Consider the following 20,827-nt stretch of genomic DNA (forward strand, 5'->3'; position numbering starts at 1 on the left):
GTGTACAAATAACCCCACAACATGCTTCATGAATCCCATGTGTTTCTGAGAGCGCTTACTCCTGTTGTATCTCACAATGTCACAGCAGCCTTGGTTCTAAACACAGGATAGTCTCTCTCTACCTTGCGCCGCCTCTATGCAATGCATTATTGACCAATGGGGCTTGAGACACTTTGACTCAGGGTGTAGACTGTTTTGTGGTAATGGATTATAGCATTGTCACCATGCACACAATGTTTTCTGCTTCTGTAGAAATATGATGATTTAATTATTGAAAGCAAAGACTTTTAATATTTCTCTACCATCATTCCACAGCATGTAATAAGTTAGTACATTTTAGAAGTGCATTGTCAGGATATTTGATTTTTAAAGCTTTCTTTGTGAGATACTGACTAGAGTCATGTAATCATTAAATGGATCTTGCCTTTGGATTAGGATAGAATTTCCAACATTTTCTAAAATGGCCATAGATGCACTTCTGTACTTAGTACTGTTTTACTATACAATGGTTCTCAGCATTGATGCTTATAAAATTAAAACATCTACAACTCTGGAAAATGTTGAAGATGTTCTATATTCCACTCCATCAAATATTCAGCCAAAATTGGATTATTATTCTTTTTTGGAGACAAGGTCTCTCTGCATAGCTCTGGCTGTAATGGAACTCACTGTGTAGACTACTAGGCTATCCTGGAACTTAGAGATCCTCTTGCCTCTGCCTCCTGAGTGCTGGGATTAAAGTCAGGCACAACCACACCTAGCAAGATTGGATTCTTTGTGCAATATCTAGAAAGCACATTATCTCATTAGTTTGCAGATTCATTTTCATCTTTAATAAGTAGTAGAACTACTTGTATACCAAAGAACTGTTTTAAGATAAATTTCTTATCATTGAATGCTTGATTTGCATACCTGTTTTCTATACCTACATACCTGGGGCTGTGCAAAAATTTCTCAGGCACAAAGGGATCACAAGTAGGAAAGGTTTGAGAAATTCTATAGTAAAAATTTGGGGTGTGGGCTTTAGGATGGCATTGCTGCTGTTCACTCTTTGGTAAGCCACTTGGCTTCTTTGGATGTCTGCTATTTTCTCTATAAAAGGTATGTGTAGGGGGATTACTGCTACTGATGTCTTGGAGATACGCCTGAGGACTAAGTGCAATTAGGTGAGCAATACAACAAATTTGGAAAACAAAATGTAGAGGGATATGGTTTTCTTACCACAAGCAGAAGTCTGACTGGTCAGAAAAACATCCACAAAGGCAGCTACCACTGCCCTAACTTTCACAAACAATCACAGTTAGTGAAATTCTGACAGAGAGACTTTTATAGGGAAGGAAACCAAGACTTGGCAGGACAAGTGACTCACAAATGAAGCTCTGAGCCTTGGCTTTACAGTACTCACTTCTTACTAAGAGTGCAGGCAGCTGGCAAGAGATCATCACCACAGAGGTCAGACATGACCGACACTCCTAGTGTTTCTTCTCACTATCAGAACTAGAAACCCAGAGAAGGAAGTAGAGAATGTGGTCTCTGCTTTTACTTCAAATAAGAGTAAGTGCTATTATTGTTGGCTACAAATTTTGTTGTCAAAACATGACTCAAGGTAGAATTTAGCTTAGAAAGTCCATCTTTTGGTGATGAGAAGACAATATAATCTTTTAAATTATGCTCTTTATAATTTTGTTCTTTAATAATGATGGTGCCAAAAAAAGAGAGAGACAGGGAGGGAGAAAGGGAGGGAGGGAGGAGAGAGGGAGGGAGAGAGAGAGAGAGAGAGAGAGAGAGAGAGACCTGAAATGCTTGGTCCTAGCTTCCTGCTCTAAGTTCTAGCTTTCTTTGAAGATAAATAAAGAGCAGGCAGCTTGTCGGTCACCTTCAGGACCATGCGACTGAAGAAGCTGAGACACACAGGGCTGCGTTCCACATGTTCTGAGCTCTCTAAGGGGTTTCTCTGGATCTTTAAAAGTGGTCGAATTCTTTTGTTTGTTTTCGAGACAGGGTTTCTCTGTGCAACAGCCCTGGATGTCCTGGAACTTGCTCTGTAGACCAGACTGGCCTTGAACTCACAGAGACTGGCCTACCTCTGCCTCCCAAGTGCTGGGATTAAAGGCATGTGTCACCACTGCCTGACTAAAAGTGGTCTAATTTTTACAGGTAAATTATTAATATATACATGTATATGCTTCTTGCACATATATATATGTGAATGACTTGGTTTAATAATTGGCTAATAATTATTGATTTAACTGATGGAATCATGGCTTTGTTTAATTATTCACTGGGTTAGTTGCATCCTAGCATCTGCTTTCTGTTGACATGAACCTTGTTGCTTCATCCAGATGTGATTTCAGTAGCTTCCCATCTTTCTGTAAGCAGGTAGCAAGCACCTTAGGAGTGTGGTGAGGGGTGGGGGCAGATGCTGGCCTCCACCGAGCAGGGCTTCTCTTGCTAGGCAGGCAGTAGATGGCAGAGCTGAGCTTGTCTGTTGCGGTTGCCTTTCTTCTCACCTGTTTTTTGGTGGAGATAAAGTTCTAAACCACTGCTTCAGACAGCTCTGTTTTCCTAAGTTGAAAGTGTTCCACGGGCCTGATTTATTCTCCTCACACCTCTTCCACTGTGTAGTAAACAATGCTTTTCCTTTTCTTGCAAAGGTCGCAGTGATCGTTCTCAAAGGGACACCAGCCTCATTTTAATATGTTTTCTGGTCTATTTTCTTTTTTCTGTTTTCATTAAAAGTTTCTAGTATCCTCATCCTCCCACGGACACAAATCCAGCAGCACTGGATTCAGATTTTCAGAAAACTCATTTGTCTTCAGACTATCATTAAAAAAAAAAAGAGTTCTGCCTATTTATGGAGAAAGAATTAAAGAATGACCGTGGAGGAAGCAAATACTACTTTTTAAATTTTATCTTTATTTTATTTTACACTTATAAATGTTTTGTCAGTATGTATGTCTGGGAACCATTTGCTTGCCTGGCACTCAGGAGGCTAGAATCGGCTAGAATCGGGTGTCATATCTGCCCCCCCCCCACTGAATGGTTGTGAGCCATCATGTGGGTGCTGAGAATCAAACCTGGGTCCTCTGCAAGAACAGCCAGTGCTCTTAACTGCTGAACCTTCGCTCTGGCCCCTAAATATGGGTTTTGAGATAGCTTTTTAAGGAACAGACACTTGAAGCCTAGGAGAGGCCCTTGGGATGAAACTCAGACGTGGGTTGGAGAAAAATAAATGGGAAATGTTGAGCAAGTTTCTGACACCGGCTTTCAAAATGAAGAGTTTCAGCCAAAGAACACCGTGTAGAAGGAAGTAAAGGAAGAGAAGGGGAGGAAGGAAAAGAAGCCCTCGTATGGAAGGTATTTGAAGGGGAAGAGAAGGCATGAACGGATGCGTGAACAGGGGAAGCATTTAGGCACACAAAACCAGTAAAGTCCCAATCCTTCCCCATCTTCCTTCTCCCCTTCCTTTTATGTAGAAGTCAGAAGCCAACTTTGAGGAGTCATCCAACACGGGGCCCAGGGATGGAACTCCGTGGGTCCGTGTGGCAAGCACTTTTCCCTGCTGAGGCCTGTCCAGGCCCAGACCTCCCTGTGTGACACAGACCATCACTCCCTCATTCCAGCCCTATCGCTGGGAGGAAGCAGCTGTCCGAAAGGCTGTAAAGAATCCTGACAGGCCCTTTGGGCTTTCCCCTTTATTTAACACATTATATCCTCCTCCTCCTTTGCCCACTGGCATTCCTCCACAGCTGTCCATTTTTCATGGGATCTAAGTTTTAAAAATGGACTCACTGGGTCTGTGGATCTTTACTTCCGAAAGCTCCTTTGTCACTTGCAAGTTGGAATTGGTTAAATTTGTTTTGCTTTTCTCTTGTTCATTTGTCTTCTGTCTAGGAGTATTGGTCTAGTGTGAGGCATGAGACCTTTCTGTCTCTAAAGGAGGGAAAGGTTCGAGGACGCTGTTTTAAAAACTGTGTCTTAGTACCAATCTCTCCTGTTAATTGCTTAGCCAGCCGTTGGCAAAGGAATAGCAGCCGTTTTCCTAAACCTAAATTTAACAGACACCTGATAACTCTGGCCTTGCTGATAGAGACTAAAGTAAACAGAATCGCTCAGGGCACCCTGGGAATCTGTGTGGGAACCAAGACACAAAGAATGTGACTTGTCTGCAAAGGAATTTGTTCCTGACTGAGAAGTTAATCTATGTTCTGTCACATTCAACCCTTTTGGGGGGGGGGAGGTTTCAGCATAATTTGCAAACCCTACACATGATAAAAAGGAATGTAAGTTACACCTTGACCTGTTTGTTGCTGTTGTTTTTTTGTTTGTTTTCTACGGAGAGAAGAGTCTGTGAGCAGCATTTTCTGGAAGCTCCAAATTGAAGACCAGACCTGTTTGCACCCCAGGGATTGTTAACCTGTACGAAACCATGCAATCGCCTGGAGAGCTGTTAGAAGACACTGAGGTTGGGGCTGGCGACCCTGACAGCCCCCCCACCCCCACCCAGCGCACCGGACCTAGACCCCGAGCCTCCACCCCCCCAACCCCTGACTCTTTAACCAGTCCTGCAAACACCAGGGCAGTGAAGTTCTAAAAGTTCCACAGGGAATTCTAACTTGGGAAGTGCTGGTGCCTGGGATGGAGGATTCAAGTTTAGGAATGGCACAGAATCCCATGGCCAGAGAGTCTGGGAAACAGAACCTTCATTCAGTGGCTGATCGAAGAAGAGGCCCACTCCCATGGCTAAACACTGAGCTGAACTCAAGAAAGCCAGTAACAGAGAGGGAGGACTGATGACCAAAGGGATTAAGACTGGGCTGGTTTAACCCCCAGAAACAGCTGACCTGACAAGGGTTAACTCTTGAATCCCAGGCTGATGCCTGGGAATCCAGCATGGGACTGATCAAGACCCCCTGAATGTGGTTGTCAGTGAGGAGGCCTAGGGAATCTATTGAGCCTTGGGCAGTAGATCAGTACTCATCCCAAGTATACAGATGGACTTTAGACTCCCGTCCAACATTGTGAGATGCACTCTCACCCTGACCTCTTGGGGGAGGGTCTAGGCCCTGCCCTGTATGAAATGACAGACTATGGACACCCCCATGGAGGGCCTCACCCTCCCTGGAGAAATGAGGGGATATTGGGGGGGTTGGAGGGAGGGCACGGGAGGAGGGGAGGGAAACGGAGAGGGACCTGGAACTGACTTGTGAAGCAACCTTGTTTCTAATCTAAATTTAAACTTAAAAAAAAAAAACTAACTAGCACACCCAGAATTATGAATCTTTTTCAAGAAAAAGTGAACAGATTTTTGTTTAACTCATACGGAATTGATGGTTCATAAAGAATTAAATGGAGGATCATAAAGAATTAACTCTTGGAAAAATTCAAGTGAAGATCACCATTAAGAAATGAGTACTTTGCACTGAGGATTCTTCATTGCTTGACTTGGACCAAAGTCTTCCTTAGGGAGTAGTAATTTGGTGAATATGCCAGAGACAATTATGAAAGAATTTGAAATCAGGAGGAATAATGGGGGTGCCCTTACAGTCAAATGCCATACCTTTCCTAGTGTACCCGTGGAGTTACTTAACTCGATGGGAGTCCATGCCTTTGACAGTTGTATAACTGCAAATCAAAGAAAGTGATAATAATAAGACAAACGATTTTGTCCAGTGAACACACAGATAATTTCCAGGCATGCTGTAAAAGTGCCCTCTTCTGTTTGTGCAATAGATGATGACTCCCCCAAACCACCTTCACACTGGACATCTCACTGGAAGGATCAGCAAACCTCTCCCAAGGGCTTGCGCAGGCAGCCTTTTTCTGGAGTGGTGAAGCCTGGCACACACCTGAATTTTGGGAGACTGGGTGGCTCACCTGAGCATTGGAGATCAGAGTGTTCCGTTAGAAGCCAGGTACACAGGCACACAGTGCTTTCTTGACATTAGCTACTTGTTCTCCATGCCCCAGAGATCAAACACCCACTGTGTGGTCCAGTACATCAGATAGATAAACACAGTCTTAGCAGAGGTCATCTCCTGAGTGTTATGCTTGTAGCGTGCAGAGGTTGAATAACCCAGAGATTATTGCTGAGTTAACCCTTTATATACACATATCTGTTTGTATTCTCCACCAACTGGCTATCACTATTATTAATTATGTCTTTCTGGGTCCCTTGTCAATGGACTAAATAACATTTTTGACACATTTATGTTTCATGAGTCATGAGTTTACATTTTTTTTAAAGGGAGAAGAATATTTTAATGTACAATTCCCATGACATCATTTGGTGAGTTTACGTTTTTAAGAGAACAGTTAAATTTAACAAACATTGGAGCATACAAGTCATGAATGCTTTTCCTTTTATTTGTATACCACTCCTTCCCCTTCTCCCCAGCTCTTCTTAAACGTGCATATGTTTGCCAATGAGAACACATAGAAACACTGCGGTTTAGTGTGAGACAGGGTTTCTCTGTATTGTCTTGGAGGCTGTCCTGGAATTCGCTTTGTAGACCAGGCTGGCCTCGAACTCACAGAGATCCCACCTGCCTCTGCCTCCGAGTGCTGGGATTAAAGGCATGCACCACCAACGCCTGGCTAATGCACACATTTCTTACTTCTTTTTTTGTACCATTGTGCAATGTTGTCTGTGATAATTAGGAGCTTGGTATGTCTACATGGAACTTTAACATACATGAGACATTTATAGTCATTGCATTGTCCACATTTCCCTTCATTCTATGGTACAAATAAGTGTCACGTGCCATTATGAAGATAATGAGAGAGTTTGGAGTTAAAAAGGTTCATGTCTGAATTTATAATTGGGAAGTGGTCAGACTTCTCTGCATAGAGATCAAGCCCATTGTACTTAAGAGTCTGCTGGATCACTAACATAAGGTACGGAACTAAAGTTTCCCTCCTCTTCTGACCCCTCTTTCTATTAATCGTCATCCCGTCTCCCATCTTCCCAGTTTCTTATGTAAACCGAGGCCTAGTCCCTGACTAACACTCTCTTCTCTCTCACTTCCTACACCCACTCCTTCTCTAAGCCACTTGGGTTCTGTTAGTTAGCTTTCTGTTTCTATAACAATCACCAGAGATAATCAATGTAGAAAGAAAGAGGGTACAGTTTGGCTCTTGTGTTTAGGGGATTCAGGCCTAAGGGTTGTGGGTTCTGTGCTTTGGGCCTGTGGAGAGGAAACACATCATGTTGGAGAGCACAGAAGCCGCCAAGCTGGCTGAGGGGTTAGGGAAAGCAGGGGTCTGGGGCTCCAACCCCCCTTTTAAAACACATTCCCATGATCTGACTTCCTCCCACCAGGCCTTCCCTTTTAACCCCCCAGCCCCAACAGCACCACAGGTTGGGGCCAAGTGCTTTTCTGTGAACCTCTGCTGCACGTAGAGATCCAGACTCTGGCGGATCCCATTTCACTAAGTCTTCATGCCAAGTGCCTCTTCCCATCCTACTGTGGCCTTCTGCAAGGTTTCTTACCCCTTTCTCTTCATCCTGTTTCCATATTGAAGCTGAAGTGGCCACTCAATAAAAATAATCTCAGCCCTGTACTTAAAATCCTCTCGTGCCTAGTAACTCACCCCCGAACCTGTCCAGATCTGTGTGATGTGACCCCATGTCCCCTCCACCCCACTGAGCTTTTGTCCACCATGTTCTAACCCTTTGGACCACTCTGTCCTTCTGACATTCACACATGCTCTGTTTTAAAGTCTTTGCTTGCCACTGCCAAGTTCTCTGCTCGAATACTACCCTGCCTTGCCCTTTGACCCCTACCTGCCTGTCTAACTCATGTGCCACATTTAGTTTAAATGTCGCTTCCTCAGGGAGGCTTGAAGTCCTCTGGCTCAGCATTAGTCTTTTCCTGTCATTTTCTAATTACACCTTGTTCTTTGCCTTGTGGTACTTACTATAATTATAATTAAATGGGAAGTTTTTCATGTCCCACAAGTTCTGTGACAGCAATGATGATGTCTGTTTTACCCAAAGTTATTGCTCAGCAATGCTAGTTAGGAAAGGGCTTGGTGTTTGGCAGGGACTCAGTACAGGTGTTTTTGGGAAGAATAAAAGCAAAGTCCATCCCAGCGCTTCTACTGCTAAACTCAAGAGGCATTTTCTGATGTCACATGGCATCTTAGGAGCCGTGAAGTTTTACTATTCATTGTACAACTTCAGGTTTGTACTTCCAACTTTTTATTACCCAACTAAATCAGAACCAACCATCAGTATTTTCAAGTGTTGTATTAAATGTTTGACAATGAATGTTTTGACGGGTTCTTAAACCAGTGAAAGGAGTGTGGGACTCTGGTTTGGAAGAGGTTTCTATTTAAAATGCATTCCCAAATTCTTTTGTGTGTAGGGAAAATATAATGCATTGTTATTTGTTTCGTTGTTTCTCTGCGTGTGTAACAGCCCTGGCTGTCCTTGTTGTCACAGACTCACTTTGTAGGCCAGGCTGGCTTTGAACTCTCAGAGATCCTCCTGCCTCTGAGTCTTGAGTGCTGGGATTAAAGGCATGGGCCACCACCACCCCGGCTTATATAATGCATTTTTTAGAAGGCCTTTGGATTGTGTGCATGCTGTCTTCTTAGAACTTCTTCCATTTAACTGTAGCACACAGGGTGTGTCCCTTCCCTATGAGAAGTATCCCCACAATGACCCTTTAAAGGCGGTTTCTCCGTGTCACATTGTAAAGAAACTGCTCTTATCAGATCCGCCGAATAGCTTCTAGATTATAGAAATAAATCTCCTTAAATCTCAGTGAACGAGATGGCTTATGTGCAAGTGAAAAGAAAATTACTGCCCTTTTCTGATAACTGCCAAGGAACACGAGCCTTTTGTTAGCATAAAGACTGGGAAAACAAGATAACCACAGCTAGTTGGGTGGCAGGGAACCTGTCCTGTGTAATTTGGTGGTTTTCAATTTTCTTTTTTATGTAACTACCTTTTAAAAGTGCCCTTGCAATGTGTGAATGAATTGCCAGTGCGTTGGACGGTAATGACTTCTCACATTCACGTGGCAGTCATGAATACACGCGTGTTCTTAACCTTCTCTGAGGGCACTCTATAGAACAGCTCTGCAGAACTCGATTAAATCGGTCCAAAGAACACCTTTCTTCTTTTGCTTAGCAGCATTCAGTGGAGAAAGAGAGCAAGTGGCTAAGGCTTGAGAGCTTTACGGTCTTTCGGGGGTTGGGGGGAGCGGGGGAGCTGCGGAGGGCGGGGGAGGTGGGGGTGGGGGAATGGGGGTAGTGTCCAGGGCTCCTCCACTGCCCACAGCCTTCAAGGCATCACATCGCAGGTCCGTTTGGAACTCCAGAGGGCGCTCTTATGTACTCGTTGATGAATGTGAAGCAGCCGCGTTTCTCTCACACAACTGTCATAATGGTGGCAAAAACTTTTAGAGCTGCAAGGGAATTTAGACTGACAATGAAAGATGGATCCCCCGCCCCCAAGTAGATAATCTAATTAACCCCTAACATTTAGGTGAAGCTGGCATTCTACGGAATAGAGGTGCCGTCTGTTTGAACCCCGCAGGGTAGTTATATATGGATCAAAAATCAAAGTTGGGGAGCAGAGAGCTCTGAATTACATAGTAAGTCCCATGAAGCCGCTTGGTGTGGATCCTGGTCCCCAGGCTTCATGCCTGGGGTTCTGCTTTTCTGGGAGAGTTAGCTTCAGCCCTGGCTGCTTCTCCTCCAGGGCCTCTCTCCAGCGTGTCTCAGTTTAAACGTTGCTGATTTAGATCCTGGATTAGAAGGTCCAGGACCCTGAGTATATACAGCTTTATACAGAAGGCATTCTGAATGATTAGCAGCTGAAAACGTGATAAATGTCCGCGGCATCAGGCTTCTTGCCTTGAAGTGTGCTAGAGTACTAAGATCTACTCTATACTTTTATGGCGTTGAACAGAAACTGCTGAGCTCCCAGAGTCCTGCGTGTTGTGCTTGTCAGGGCGCTGGCCCATGTCAGTAGCTCCCGGATACTCTCCTCTGAAGACTTGGCCTCTGTTACCATTGTCGTTTTGATCAACTATTTGCCATTTTCTATTCTGGGTTAAGGTCAAGGTAGAATTTAGCAGAAATGATAAAAATATTAACTTTTTAATAAAGAGGAGGCCTGAAGGAAACTTCTGGAACTAGTTTGTTTTCAGTCCTCTGTATTCTGCTTTCCATTAGTGAGTAATGATTACTGGATGCTCCTCATCAGTCCTGGACCCTTATGAGTCTCATACCAACCTTCATGGAAAGCTGCTGAGTTGAGATTAGGCTGTGCCTGCCCCAAGTTACTCCATATTGTGCAAAACATGGCTTTTCTGACTGCTTTGTCCCATAGACTTCATTTTACAAACAGCTGTCAAATCCATTTTGGGGACAGAGGATAATTCCGTACCGGAGTGGACATGTGACCAGCAGCGTATATCAGGCACCACCTACTTGACACAGAGTGACAAATGATTTCTTCCTAGAAGTAGAAAGGGTACCCCTTATACATATATCAGCAGAATTAATTGAAAACATAGGGCCATATGGGCATATTAAAATTGTATTAGGAAAACCAGACCTGAGAATGTAAGAGGCACACCAGATCAAGGAAAGAATGAAACTCCTTTATCCCAACCTCATAAGGAGCTAGACACCTAACACTGTGCAGGTGACAGTGTCTACTGTCCTACTGTTGTCTAGACACATAGCAACCAGCTACCTGACCACCTAGCGTGTACATCAGGGCACTGAGGGTAGAGAATTGACTGTTCAGTCTAACTACTGCTATGACCTGCTCAAGTGACCCTCCATCCTGAATGTATGGCTCAGCAGCAACCACAGCAGCCCCAGTAGCCCGGGCAACCACGGCAGCCACAGCAGTCACAGCAAACAGCCCCAGCAGACAGCCACAGAAGATAGCCACAGTGGCCACAGCAGACAGCCCCAGCAGACAGCCATAGCAGCTCCGGTAGAGAACCACAGAAACTCTAGCAGCCCCAGCAGAGAGCCACGGAAGCACAACAGCTTCTGCAGCTGTGGTTTAGTTGCTTTACTCCTACAGACTAGTGGCAATCCTATTAGTTGTCAAGTTCTTGTCTTTTAGGACTATTTGTTATTTGCCTGTTGACACCTTTGCTACGTATGGTACTATATAAGGATATATATATATATAGTATCCGGCCACTGAAGCTGCAGTATCTTGTTAATTCATTCTTACCCAATAAAATGACATTGTGGAAAGACAAGCATGTCCCTCTGTTTCAGATACAGCTTGCTCCTAACACTTGTCACTAGTTTCACTCCATGAACATAGTATGGCTTCTTTAAAATTGCACATATTTGCTAGAATTTAATAGACTGGCATAATCACAAAACAATGTGCTTCTGTCATGATATGACATTTCCAGTCTGGTTTAAAACTACTTATTCAGCCAGGAGGTGGTGGCGCACACCTTTAATCCCAGCACTCGGGAGGCAGAGGCAGGTGGATCTCTGTGAGTTCGAGACCAGCCTGGTCTACAAGAACTAGTTCCAGGATAGCCTCCAAAGCCACAGAGAAACCCTGTCTTGAAAAACAAAAACAAAATTACTTATTCGTAACAAACCCTGTGTTATGTAGCCTCTTCTCTGTCCTCGGGATTTATGCTGCCCCCATCCCCTCCCACCCCAGTGCTTTGTCCTCCCAGAACTCTAGTCCCTTGCTTCTCCCCTTTATAATTCCTCTCCCTTGTTATTTGCCATTGTCAAATTTGAGAATGCTGGGGCAAAGTCAACTTAGTTGTTACAAACAGGGTGTATGTAGCCTTCGAGTCTTAGATGTAACACAGAAAACCCAAACCCATCCTAATAGCTCCCTATCTATTTAAGCAAAATCGGGGATACTGGGTTATCTCTAGCTTTTTTTTTTTTAACAGGGTCCCTCTGGCTTTTAACAGCAGACATTTGTTCTCTCATAGATGTAGAGCTCAGGGTTTGCAGTCAGTGTAACAGTGGGTCCTGCTTTCTTTGAAGGCTCCAGGGGAGAATCCGACTTAGTCTTCTGCCTTCCCTGGCTGAAGGTAACCCCTCAGGTTCCTTGACTGGCGGATGCCTTGATCCAACTTCTGCCTCCATGTCTATAGGGTGTGCTGTTTCCTGTGAGATCGGTCACCTAGTGCTAAGGCCCATCCTACCATGGTATGACATCATCCTGGCTATTTATATCAGCAGTTACGTCTATGTCCAGGTAAGATCACATTCTGAGGTTCTAGATAAGGACTCCAGTGGGGTCCTGGAGGGGGTGGGTAAGGACTTCAGTGGTGTCCTGGGGAAGGGGGTTCAATGCATAAAAGGCAACACACTTTTCGGTTAACACTAATTTTGTTCCTGATAGTTTTTTCTTATGGATGGCACCTGTGCTTTCCTTTTAAGAAGAGTGAGAATCAGGCTAAAGATACAATTGTACTAACTGCACCAGAGAGCAAAAGCTAGCCCCTGGAAAACGGTTTCAGTGGTGTCTGCTTGTTCTGGAGCAAGGCAATGCAGAGGATGCAAGAGAAGGGAAATGGCATCAACACTTCCTGGGAAAGGGTGGGTGGGCTGGCTTCGGCGAACCCAAGGAGGTGGTTCTCAGAAACCATGTTCCTTGGAATTAATCCTGGGCTCTTTGGGAAAACCCCACATACATTAAGTAACAACTTCTGGAATTAGAATCTCAAAACAACATTAAAAAACAAAGCAAGGCCCATGCAGTTCCCATGTATAAACAAACTATTGTTCAAGCCTTTAAGCACCAAGGAATCTCAGGGTTTCTGCTGAAATGTAAATGTAAATCCCAAGTCATCTGGTCTGATTGTTCCCAGGTGATGTCGATTTCCTTTGTGTCTTCTGCAATGCCTACCTCCAAGCATACATCAATGTCAAGTAAATAATTATCCCATTACAGAATTACTAAATATTTTGGATAATATAAAGGAAGAAATAGTCTTCAGAGATGTTTAATTTGTAAATACTTCAAAGGGATTTTTGTTTTCTCCTCTCAAGCTTGAAGAAGACAAAAAAAAAAGCCCCACTTCAAACAAAACATCTTTTGTTTTCTCAGGATTCTCTTCGAGAAAATAGACTCAATAAGAGATAACAACTTGGGTTGTTTTCCTGTTCCTCAGACACAGTTTCTTCAAATTACATTATTAGGCTCCCTGGGTACAGCGTTCAAGAATCGTTCCCAGAGTGTATTAAGTTCCCATGGAGTCATTATTTCATTACGGCTGAGGTACACAGAGCAACGGCTCAATAAACACAGGATCCTTAAAGCTCTTTATTAAGATTCACGCCACTAATGCATTGTTTTCTGTTACATAGGAAATACATCCCAGATTTGTTTGAGAGATGCTATTGAGGATAAAAGCTCTAAGATTTCTCAGCCTCTCATCAAAGCTTAGATCACTGGACTTAATTAAAAACACTTCTTCAAAACACAATCCATTACCGAGCATTTCAGATCTGGGTGATATATTAGTTCTGAGACATTCTAGAATGACTGCGGAACCGCAGAGCATACTATGCGCTGGCTGTACCTTACTCTCTCTTCACTCCATCATCACCAAATCTATTTCGTTCTTGCTTTTGTTTTTGTTTTTCTTGGTCTTTTCTTCCCCTTAAGGTGCTTTGGGGAAAACCTTTGCTTTAAGAAAGGAATGTGTGAATCACAGTTTTATGGGAGATCCAAACTTGATTTCTAAACAGTCTATTTTGCCCGATGTTCAAATTCAGTTCATGCTTAGCACTCCGTTAGAGCCTTCCCCTTCTCCCCAACCATCCCTCCTCTAGCCCGCAGGCATTTTTCAAATTCCAGCTCTTCTCTTTGTTTCCTTAGATGCTGCCATTTGCTGTTTTATCTGTTGGAGGCAGGCACCGAGCTTTGGGCTAAGGGTTACCATGATGCAGAAAGCACTCATTCTCTGAAATCTTTTCTCCTTTCTGCCAAAGTCCTTGTGGGCTTTTAATGAGAACAATGCAGTTAGTGGTAATGGCTCTGTTTTCCCTGTGAGTGATTTTGGATTTCCTAAGTAGATCAAAGGCTTGCTGAAGTCTTTGCCCTAACAATATTTACAAAGGAAAAGCATACCTGGAAGGCTCAGGAGGCTCTGGGAAAGCAGGGAGGATCCTGGCTTTTGGGTCATGAAGGGAGCTCAGAGGACTGGGCATTCAGGTTAAGTAGGATGAGGGTGGGCTGGGGTGGCAGGACAAGGGTAGGAGGACAGAGTGGGAAGTGTAGGGTCGTTGTCCACACTCCAAAAGTGTTTTCCGATGGAGCTAAGCTGGGGCTTCATTTGTTCTCTGCGATCGCTAAACAAGCTTAAAGGAGGCAGACATTAAAGAAAAAAAAAAGCACACAATTGAAAGAAATAGACAGGTGGTAATATGAGTTGCATTTAAAGTGCCAGAGTGGTGTTGTAGACACTTGTATTTAGCACGCGTCTGCATTTTGATGTACTTATCGGGTGTACTTTCTATGGAAGACAGAGTGCTCTGAGTCTGAAGTGGTGAGTGAGTTCTGCAACAGCGGCCAGGAAGGAGAGGTGTTCGCTACAGGCTGGAAGGACAGGCTGAACAAAGATTCAGTGCTGGGAAGCAGCCACAGAGTCTTGCTTAGAATGAAGTGAAACATGGATTTGGCCATTGACACATTGTGATGGCTCAACAGAACACATCCAGATCTCCTGCATGCTGCCTCACCACCCGTGCATGCATTAGGACACAAAATTATTCATGTGCCGGGTTGTCTGTCTTCTTATTATTTCTTATTAATAACTGTAGCACTAGCATTGTTCATGTCCCAGTTTTCAGTTAAACAGACCAACACATCACATAACAGACAGCCAAATGTCTGCTGAAATAAACGGCGACGATCTTAATTGTACAGTGCATCATTATCTATTTGGGTCTAGCACCATGATTCTAGGATTTACTGTTTTGATGTGCATTTTAGGTTCTAAGCATTGTGGAATATGTTTTACAAACTCTAACCATACAGGATTTTCTGTGCACCTAGCACCCCTTCCTCTTTCCTCTTCTGGAAATAATCATTTTGGGTTTGTTTGTTTGTTTTGTAGACTCGTTCTGACTGCATATGTAGTGACCAGTCCCCCATTTTAGCAGCCATTACAGGCTAACATGTGCTTGCATGACCTTCTACAATTGGCTATTAATAACCTCTGTATCAGTCGTAATAGCAACAATACTGCTGTGTAACAAAACAAATGTCAGGGACTTAAGAAGACTATGGAAGCAGAGGCAGACACCCACAGCTGAACACTGAACTGAACTCCTGGAACCCAGTTGCAGAGAGGGAGGACCAATGAGCAGGGGGGCTCAAGACTGGGCTGGTGAAACCCACAGAAACAGCTGACCTGAACAAGGAGAGCTCTTGGACACCCGGCTGATGGCTGGGAGGCCAGCAGGGGACTGATCCAGACCCCCCCGAACGTGGTTGTCAGTGAGGAGGCCTGGCCAATATATGGGGCCCTGGGCAGTAGATTGGTATTTATCCCTGGCATACAAATGGACTTTGGGTGCCCATCCCACAATGAGGGATGCTCTCAGCCTGGACTTTTGGAGGAGGGCCTAGGCCTTACCCTTCCTGGGGAATGGAGTGGGGATTGGGTGGGAGGCTGGGAGGGAGGGGGGGGGTGAAAGATTGAGGCATTACACTGGTCTGCCATGTTACCTGGCAGAATGCACTCAGGCCAGCCCAGAGTTCTGTGAGAACCATACAGGTGCCAAGGACCCCTTTAAAGGACTGACTCCTGCCTGCTTACGCTCTCTTTCACTCTCGTCTTCTGTCTCTCTCAGCTCTGCACGGGTTGGTTACCTCTTATCTCCCTTTTCCTCCCTGTCTACCAATAAAACTCCACGTGGGATCGTTTAGTCACGGTTTGTGTCTTGTTACTGGATAAACCTAGACATTTTAACAACATTGGTTCCCTGACTGGGAACCTAATCATTTTAACAACAGTGGTGGCAGGGGAGGAGGGGAAGGAGAGGGAGCTGGGATTGACAGGTGAAGCAAGCTTGTTGCTAATTTAAATAAAAAATAAATAAATAAAAAGACTATATTGCTCTCTTGCCTAGGGTGGCCTGCCACATAGCTGTGTTTGACCTTGACTGATATTGTTCTTGAGTTTAGAGGTCTTTGGGTTTCTCATAGTCTAGGAAGAGCTCAGTTAAAATGGCAGGGACATTGTTTTCCTGGCTGACCAGCAGGCTAAAGTACATGTTAATGGGAATGACAGAGGTAAAAGGGAGCATGTGCGGTCTTACAAGGTTTCTTTCTGCCGGAGCTTAGCATCAGCACGCTGCTACATCTGTTGAATTGCACCAAGCAAACTGAGTTATAAACTGTCTCCCTGGTTCAGAGGTTTAGGAAATGGATTCTGCTTGTTTACTAACAGGAAATGCAAGGACACACGGCAATGCCTTTGGATGTAGAGGGGAGAGGGCTGGAGTCTTCATCCCACTCTCTGTTGTATACTTGAAGAAAGTTTTTGGCATTCAAAAGAGATCTCAAGCAATCAGGAACAAAGTACTGTCCATAGGTTCATGCTTTTACTAGAGATGCTGCAAAGACAAGGAATAAGACTCAAAAGGAGCTAAAATCTCAACCTCCTTACAGACAAAAGAATGTGATATGGGGTGGGGTTCAGGGATATGAAGACCGAGCTTTTAGAGAGAAAGAAAAACTAAGAAAATAGGAAAGATTCATATATATATATGAAATTATAAATATAGCAGGGTGAAAAATTCTGTGGAAAACTTAGAGATTGAAGCTTTCTTTTCCACAAAAGCACAAATAACAGCAACAACAACAACAAAGGCACAACTAAATAAGCTGAGTAAAAGTCAATTCAGAATATCCAGTATCTGACTTAAATAAGGATCCCAAACAACAGGTGGAAATTGTCAAAAGTAGGAGAAGGTGGGCACTCCAGAGTTTATCCAAAGAGAGATCTAATGTGGGAATAGTGAGTGGAATTGGCATGTTCTTTGCCATCTTGTCTCTGTCTTCATGGAGTCACGGAAGGAGAAACTCGTGCAGGATTGCACCTAGCAGCCAGGGTTCCACACCGAGCAGCCTGTGGTTCTCAGGGTTTGATTTGAAAGTGTGGAGACTGACTGGGAGGAGGAATAAGGGTGTGGGTAACTCAGGCACAACCTTAGTTTAATAACTGTTTAATTCAAACTTATTTTGAAAGTGAACACAGTGATACCCTCAGTAACATCAGGAAGTAGACACAATGTAGCTGCTAAATGAGGCCCTTAAATGTTGACAAGGGAGTTCAATGTGACATGTTTAGTAGGAAGTGGGAGAGGAGAGGAAGTGAAAACAGACCAAAGTAAACATTAGCTTAAGATGGATGAAGAGCAGCATATCCTCTGAGGGCCCCTCCCCGTGAGAACGAGACCATCAGCTTCCGGACAATCCTCTCACATCTCTATTGTTATGAACATGTTTGTGGCTTAGCACCTTCTGACGTCTTTTATTCCTGTTTGTCTGTTGACCAAATGCTAGATAAATGTTTCAAGTTCCCATTGCAACACCTCTTCGGGGCTGGGGGGTGAGGGGGTGGAGATAAGGGCTTCTATCTGACTTTATTTGGGACTAGGTTGCATAAAGGAGTTTCAAATTAGGTTGTGCTTTAAAATATTTAGAGGTTAGTCATTGATTGAGATGCTGACTCCAATGGATGTCTGGCTCTCCACTTTACTCTTCCCACTCAAAATCATGTAGCTCAGCAGTGCTCTGCCAAAGAGTCCAGTGGTAAGGGATGGGGACGGTGGGCAAATACTGGGAATGCTGTCCTAACAGGAAATCATGATTTAACTAAAAGTTTGAGGAGGCAGCATCTCCTCTAACAAAGGAAGTGGACATGGTTTTGAAATTTAGACAGAACTCTGGCTTCAGTCATGAAGCTCCCTGGGATTGTAGAATGAAGGGGAGAGCATAGTTCACGCTTGGATTACTGGGATTTAGGTGACTGGGGTAAATTTAAGGAAGTGTGTTGCGCAGGGCATTGGCGGCACACACCTTTAATCCCAGCACTCGGGAGGCAGAGGCAGGCGGATCTCTGTGAGTTCAAGGCCAGCCTGGTCTACAAAGCTACACAGAGAAACCCTGTCTCGAAAAGCCAAAAAGCAACCAACCAACCAAACAAACAAAGGAATAAAAGGAAGTGTGCCACAGTGAGGTTGACAGCAGAAACCTGCCCACAAGATTGACTGTGGTACACTGCAGTAGGCTCTATCTTTGAGGGCTGTTGTAAACAACGTGAAAGGCACATCCCAGCCTAGGATGCAGCCAGTGCCCGGTGAACACCACATCTATCACCTCAAGGAAGCTGGTACTGCTGTGAGGCAGTGTGAGTGGCCCCTGGCAGTGTATACCTGTCTCCTGCTCTCACCGACCATTTTACATAGAAGGACATCTTAAGATTTAGTTCCTCCACATCTTTTTATCTCTTGAAAGTCAATTATGAGAGCAGATTCTCGAGTCCCTTCTGATTTGATGGGAAAAAACAGTTTTACTTTCTAAAATGTATGTTTTAAATTTTTGAAGTGATGATTCCATTCATTACCATAAAAGCATCCCTGTTTCTGGAATTAGCTTATGACATAGATATCTCAAACTGTGGTCATTTCATCGTGGTATCTGCAATGTATGCTTTGATTAGAAACAAAAGAGAAGTCATAATTGAGCAAGATTGAAATAAGCACATTTGAAGACTCACAAGATAAACAGCAAGGAAGGCCTGGAACTCTCTGGAAGAGAAGGAACTTTTGCTTATCCGTGAATTTCCTAAACCAATAAGTTATGTCTACTTAATATGGTATGGCTGCATTTTGGGTTAAGACCACATACTAATTTTTAAAAATATCTTTTCTTGGGGCATGGAGAGATGGCTCAGAGGTTAAGAGGACTGACTGCTCTTCCAGAGGCCCTGAGTTCAATTCCCAGCACCCATAGGGTGGCTCACAACCATCTGTAATGGGATCTGGTGCCCTCTTTTAGCGTGTGGGGATATTTGCAGACAGAATACTGTATATGTAATAAATAATTAAATCTTTTAAAAAAAGAAAAATATATTTTCTTGACTTTTTTTTAAGACAAGGTTTCACTATACAGCCCTGGCTGGTTTGAAACTTATTATGTAGACCAGACCAGCCTTGAACTCAACAGCGATTTACCCACCTCTGCCTCCTGAGTGCTAGGATTAAAGACATGTGCCACCACACTATGGTTAAAAATTATTTTCTAGGAGCTGGAGAGATGGGTCAGTGGATAAGAGCACAGCCTGCTCTTCCAGAGGGCCTGAGTTCAACTCCCAGCAACCACATGGTAGTTCACAACCATCTGTAACTGAGAAATGGTGCCCTCTTCAGGCCTGCAGGCATACATGTGGGCAAAACACTGTATACATCATAAGTAAGTCTTTAATTATTTTCTAAAAAAGCCAAAGTCTTTGAGAATGGGTGATAGGTTAGTCTCTTGGAACGATCCGGAGAGGGTTAGAAGATACTAGAAAGGGAGACAGGAGAGCAGTGAACTCTGTCTAGTGGGGAAGGAGCAAAGGAGAGGGAGTCATGTGACCTCTGGTCTATCCAAGTTTACTCACATGATCTCTGCCTGTGTTTACTTGATCTCTAGTTTTATCCTGTATCAAATGGGGTTAGGCAGGCAAAATGCCTTCTAGGGTGTTACCAAGGTCGGCAAGTGTAGTCTCGAATTATCTTGTTTTGAGAAGTAATGTATAACACTTTTTTACTTTGGTGGAGGGATGATGTAGAATAAGTGGATTTCACCTTTATGAAGCATTTTTTAATTTTTGAAGACTCTTGACCAGTCCTTTTTTGAAGCTGGAATTGTGTTGTTTACTATGGTTTAAAAGGTTTGTCTAGTTCTGTTTGTTACGATAAAAACTAAATCAGTAATATGTATTTTTTTAAATGGCATTTATTTTAGGTGGACAGCTGACTCATGATTTCATTGCTTCATTTTGTCATTGCTTCATGCTCACTCGGTGTTCTGGCAAATTAACTGAACGAGTCTCCAAACAACAGAGGAATTAGAAGATACCTCATGTTCAGTGGCTAACTGGAATCACCCCGTAAGCCCACCATTGTATTCCGTTAATGTGTCCACTGTTGAGTCAGGTTAGCGCAGTCCGGGAGGGTTTGTGGTATTTTCACACAGTCCCGCATGTCAGGTGGTCGCTTTTGTTGTGAACTGAGCTGCCGTGGATTCCTGGGTTTTACAGACTCAATAGCCATAAAGAGAATTGGTTTGCAGAGGTGGAGAATAAAAGAAGAGTTCTGGAAGGCATTACCAGCCCTGAATAAAAGCTATGTGTGACACTGGATGGATTTTTTTTCTAGTGTAGTGATTATGAGTCAATGTTTATATACTTGCTCACATCTGTTTCACACAAGGGAAGTATTTTGGTAAGACCCATAATTATTCTGGAAAATACTTATTCACCATTGTAAAGATAATGTTTTGAATACAAAACATGCCAATGCTATTTGTAGTCAGATTTTATACCAGTATAACGATAATTCTTTTCTACCTGCTGACTTGCTTCTGCCCCTTCCCTTTAATTCCTGAGGGTAATCAAACCATTTCCTGCAGAGCCAAAGTCCTTTCTTCCTCAAGACAGCTTGGTGACACAAAATATGATGTCTCATTTCTAAAGCAGTAAGTGCCTTGAACTAGTTGGAAACCAGCATGTACTTTTCATGATCTCCTCAAGAATTCAGGATGAATTTGAATTTGGAATTCCATAACCATTCTCATTTA

General features: G+C 43.6%; 1 long non-coding RNA gene across 1 annotated transcript; it reads left to right on the forward strand.

Moving 5' to 3' along the window:
• Positions 1 to 1,252: 1,252 nt before the first annotated feature.
• On the forward strand, positions 1,253 to 20,388 carry LOC121137037. The gene is made up of 3 exons (XR_005874245.1): positions 1,253 to 1,554; positions 12,117 to 12,220; positions 19,994 to 20,388. It is a non-coding gene; the product is annotated as an uncharacterized LOC121137037 (long non-coding RNA).
• Positions 20,389 to 20,827: the final 439 nt, after the last annotated feature.

This window comes from Mesocricetus auratus, unplaced genomic scaffold (genome assembly GCF_017639785.1).
Source record: "Mesocricetus auratus isolate SY011 unplaced genomic scaffold, BCM_Maur_2.0 Super-Scaffold_100676, whole genome shotgun sequence".
In the NCBI taxonomy this organism is placed as follows: domain Eukaryota; kingdom Metazoa; phylum Chordata; class Mammalia; order Rodentia; family Cricetidae; genus Mesocricetus; species Mesocricetus auratus.